Genomic DNA, 5,683 nt, shown 5'->3' on the forward strand with positions numbered 1-5,683 from the left:
TCGGACGGAGACCTACGATATGTAAGCCTTGAGCTTGCTATCTATTTTAGTGTATATCTGCTGTCTATTTTGGGTATATATTATCNGTGGTTAATTTGTGAAGAATCGAAAAGCTTTCAGTCAGAACTTAAATAACCGGAGTGTGCATAGCGCATGTTTTCCCATTTAAGAAACAGGGTCGAAATTGTTAAGCAATGGCATTGTGAAAATGATGGTTTGATGCGAAGCCAATGGCCGAAATTTATGTTTCTCAACCACCAATGACGAAAAGTCTACTACTGCTGGAGTGAATCTGACGACATTAGAATTTTCCACTTCTATTTGCTTTTTTTTTCTTTCGCAACTGAAATCTGTGTAATTTTAAAGGCAAAAGTTTCTTTCTGAGAATCAATAATTAAGTTCTGCACTGCATTATATATTAAGGGCTGCCATGCACCCCCAAATCTCACCGTGCGTGCTTATCACCCGCTTCGGTCAAACCTCAAGAACTATTTATTATTCGATAATTCGTACCGTGCGTGTACCGTGGCTGATTCAAATGTGTCTGCTCGTCCGCTTAACTCCTACTTGTTCCTTTTTTTCACTTGCATGCATAATTTTGATGTCTTGAAATTTTTACCGTTTCACTAGCCCTTGATTTGATTTTAATTTTTTCGTGTATCTAAAAAGTATCATGACAGTCTCCCTGTTTTTCACTCATCAACGTCTGGTCTTGAGCGCGTCACTTCATCAAATGTGAACTTGTCGAAAGAATGCTGGCATAGGAAAACCGAGCTAAAACCATGGCTGAACAGCGCATGGTTATTAATCTTTAACCCTGTGCATATAAGGGGTCATGGCTAACAAAGCCTTGTTGTTGTTCCCTGCGCACCGATCGTCTTAATTGCTGTCATTGTTACTCCATGCCAAAAACCCGTCTAATTAATCACAATTTCTTGTTATGCCGAACTTGGACCGTTTTAACAAGAGTCCACAAAGAACATGGCAGAATTTACTGTTTCACATCGCTTAATTGAAGAAACTACGTCCAGGGAATGTTGATCTGAAAACAATGCCAACGGTGTTTTAATAATGTTTTGTAATAAGAGATGCAAACGTCCACAGCTGTTGTATTAAAAGTTCACGTCCTATACTGTCCAAGATTATCTCCCAGAACCAGATGCGATTCTTAAAATGTAAATTGGGACCAAAAGATAGAATAAGTTTACAATGATGGTTTGATCCGTGACTAAAGTAAAGTAGTTGTGAGAAAATGTTTAAATTTATTAATAGTTAGCGGCTAAACCCTAAAAAAAACAGAAATACCCTAAAAAAACGTGAAAACTCGCAGAAACGAAGGGTGCGGGCTGCGGCTGGTGAGCTGCAAGTCACAGTTACGATGAAATCTAAGGAGTTGCCGAGATTATGCTGAAATGCATCATAGTACTTGTCAAGAAGTGACTCAAATCTTACCGCCGCGGCTGAGATTTTAGTAAGTATTTAACAAGGAATGACTCAAACCATACTGATGGCTGAAACTTGCTATATACTACGTATGTGATTTGTGTGATGTATGAAGTAAAGTCGTTTGTTGCGCACGACAAGACTTCATAATTTCTAAATAATACCGCTTATTGGTAGAAAAATGTTCTTTGAAATCTCCAAGCGGTCAGTAATCAAGTTAATAATTAGTTCTACGTAACACTTGGATTCTGTAAGTAGATTAATGTAATGTAGGTTTTAATACTTATATTGCTACGATTAATCTCTGTAGCGCCATGACTGAAGATATTCTGATTGCAATAACAAGAATAACCATTTAGCTCGGATAACTCAAGATTAGAGCTTATCGGAATGTTTAAACTCATAAGTTTTTACCTTCATTACATTTTTCATCGGTTTTAACGTTTTTATATACTGTTTTATACAGTGAACTTCGCCCTACGAATTTAATTCGTGCAGGAACTCGGTGCAGTATAGCGGTTCGCTCGTAAACCAACCGTAAAAAAGAAATGTCTGCATTTCTTTCCATAGTAAAATGAATGGAAAAGACTTTGATCCGTGTCGAGCCTCGCCAAAAAATAGCCTTTTAACGTTTATATTGTACCTACAATGAAGAATTGTATTGTACTTACAAAGAAATTCAGATTTTGAGAATCCTAATAGGGCATCTTTCTGGCCCATAAAAGTGAAGATCATACTTTATCTTGGCCGTACTTCTTGGTCAAGTCGACAACCCGCATGCCGGCCGCAAGCTTCTTGATGACGTCCAATTTATCAACGATAGATATCGACAATTTTTATGCCGATCCACTGCTTTTTGCAGTGCCCGGGGTTGCACTGTGAACCACGGAGTATTTTTTTGATCTGACGTTTCGTAACGCAAAACGTTCGTTAGACTGGGTTCTTCTGTACTGTCTTCCAATGAGCGCGGTGGCCGAAGATTACCAAAACCGTCCTCAAAACGAGACTAATCTCGGTAAATCCGCGTAAGGCTAATAATGGTGGTATTAACAGTGAAATAATTGGTATCCAGGGGACAAGAGATGCAAAGCCGCTTTTAGAAAGCACTGGAAATGTACCGGCGTTTTCCGTAGTCATGAATCTAGTGTAAAATTAAGAACCGACTTCATGGTTCGTCGTTGAAACAGCAATGGTAGTTGTGGACTGTGTGCAAGAGCCACATTCAAGGAAGAAACAAGAAACATAACAACAATCTTTTTGCAAGTCTTGATTCTTTGAATTAAAGGCTTATAGTGGAAATTAAAGAGTAACACAAAATTCAAAACGGGTGCAACGATACATGACTTTAACTGTACCACCATTGGAAAATTTAGAATGCAATGCGGTTGCACTATATGGAGACTACTAACTCACTATATAATACTAAGCAATAATATACATGCATGTAGTAAATTTTCAGATCAGAATGAATGGAGCGTAGTGGATTGTATATAATGCTATTTACTAAGATCGTGATATGTTAAAGATGACCCATTCTTGTTCTTTTTATAATTAATATTCACAAAAGTTGTACAAAATTTTTCTCTCTTAAATTCTTACTTCACTCCAAAATTATGTAAGCTATTGTAATTATGCTAACTTACGAACATACAAATCCTTCTGTGAACGTATTTAATCCGGAATATTCCTTTACTACTCACTTCAGCACCGCGGCTACATTATTTACTGAACAGATCTAAGTAATACAGTCTTTAGATTTAGAGTAAGATTTACAGCGAGCGAAGCTCTTCCAATGAAAGCATCATGTACTGCGATAGCCTTGTCTAATATACACGTTTCTCCAAGTTTAGTGTGGACATAGAAACAATTCAAAGCTTGCGGTTGCCTCCTAGCTCTTTTATGCAGCTTTGAGCGTCTCATAATAATTAACCGTCCCGTGCTGCGTTTCACGACGGGCGGAACTCAATTACACGTCGCCCGGACAGGTAGCAAAGGTGCGCCGGATTGGGCTTCATTAGAGAAGTCTTACCTGCGGATTACAGGTGACGCCTGGGCTTAGCGCTGCCGCCTTGCAGAGTGAATCTTAGTGCATAGCGAGGATTCTTGTTTTCTTTGTGGCTGCTTCAGCGGCTTTTGTCTAACCTTTTCGCGGAAGCCAGAAATCTTCGGCTATCACCAGAGTGCGTTGTAGGGTGTTAAATGGTGCTACTTCTGTCGGGACATTTGTTTTACTTGCTAGTTTTTTTTTGAACTTCATAGAAGTTTAGGTGCCATAATTAAGAATAATAATGCCATTAATAATTGTAATAATTACCATTATTATTTGCTAACACTATCGCGTTCTCTATCCCTGTGTAAGCTCAAATTTAAGATTGATTTCATTTCCTGTAAATAAAGTATTTAGTTGGTCAACTACAACTGCGAGTGCTATTCTATTAACCTGCATCAGAGCTACATGACTGCACTATACAACTGCGAGTGCTATTCTATTAACCTGCATCAGAGCTACATGACTGCACTACAACTGCGAGTGCTGGTCTATTAACCTGCATCAGACCTACATGACTAACCTAACCTTTTCTAACTGAACATCGCATTTCAGAGGCTCATGAAATTATCTCAATTTCTTCCTCTCGCAGGCTGCAAGCGTCAGGCAAGCTGCTCCTCATTTCCGGCGCCAAATGCGTGGCGTGACCGAGTTTGTACGCGCCGATACCTCCCCCATTGAATACATTGCTTCAAACAACCCTTAGGTTAATACACGTTTAATATATTGGTGGTGCATTATATATACTTACAGTGTATTATTTACTTTTTGTTTTAATGCAGAGGAGATTTACTGTACCTAGGCACAGTTCTTTGGGACTGACTTGTTTGGGACTGTTTTTAGCGCATTTTCTCATTTATGGAACAAATGCACTATTGTGCTCGCCATGTCCGTCCGTCCGTCCGTTCGTCCGTCCGTCCGTCTGTCTGTCTGTCCGTCCGTCTGTCCGTCCGTCCGTCCGTCTGTCCGTCCGTCCGTGACTTAACGTTTTAGTCGACGGGAAAATGCGCTCTCTGTCACTCACTGCAGTGAGTACTGAGTTATATTTTTTGTTCCTATCTGAGCTAGAGATGGAAACATAACATTCACTTTGCCTGAGCGCGTTTTAATTATAAAATCATGATTGTTTTCGCGATTCAATATATATGAGAGGTCTCTATATATATGTTCCATTGGAACAAGTTATTTCGGAAAGCTCTACTATTTGAGCAATTCTTCTGCGTTAGATTATGTTCTTTTTTATAATGACGATTCGCCAAGATTGCAATGGTGAATTTAACGGACAGTAGTTGTTTTTAAAATGTTTGTGGTGAGCTTCTCCGTGTTATAAGACGAGTAAATCATATCGAACTGGTTTGCATGAGAGTTGCAGGGTGGACGCTTGATGGTATCAACCACGCTTGAGTGAATGATGGCCTCAAGAGATGGATGAGGCCGTCAAATGACGCCCATGCGACCACCTTACTGAGAGCTTCGTCGTTCATTAACACGGGAAAAAGTCCTTCATGCTCTAGTCGTCCATGCCGCCCCATTGTGGCCATCTTGCTGTGTCGTTTTGTTACTAAAAAATCCTCCTGTAATGAGATGGTCGCTACTGGGAGTAAAGCAGGCTCAATAATAGGAGGTCAATAGCGATAGATGTGGTGCGGTAAGAGCGAGACCGGTCTTACCTCGACATCGCCTCACCTCTAATTTGAGCGATCGACGACCGACGGGCCAGGCGTTCTCAGAGTCTTATTAATCTGTCCGATAAGCTGGAGCGACCGGCGCGCTGGATATCCTAGTGAGAAACAAGGCACCCTGACAAAAGACGGAGATTTCGCCTCGAGTATGACCAGGCAGGCAGCTATCCTCCAGGCGGACGACGTTGAAACCACGCTGATTACTAGTTTATTTGATTTAAACTACGTTTAATTAGCGTTATTTTAACTTCAAATGCTTTGTGGGATGTATAAATACTGCGAGCATAGTTCCGAGAACGAGGACAGAATCTCAGCTGATGCTGGAAGTCTCTAAGAATCCGATAACTGGTGATATATGAAGGAAAAAGTGTTTCACAAAGAGGGAAGTTCATGTGCAAGTACGGTATCTATCCTCTTCCCGTAGATCCAAACTTGTTGAGAACTAGAAAGTCAGACCTACGCAGGTTGTAATAGTTCTTATCAGAAACTTACTTCTCATTGCCTACGGAGT

The sequence above is a fragment of the Hyalella azteca genome, unplaced genomic scaffold (assembly GCF_000764305.2).
Source record: "Hyalella azteca isolate HAZT.00-mixed unplaced genomic scaffold, Hazt_2.0.2 contig15776, whole genome shotgun sequence".
Classification (NCBI taxonomy): Eukaryota; Metazoa; Arthropoda; class Malacostraca; order Amphipoda; family Hyalellidae; genus Hyalella; species Hyalella azteca.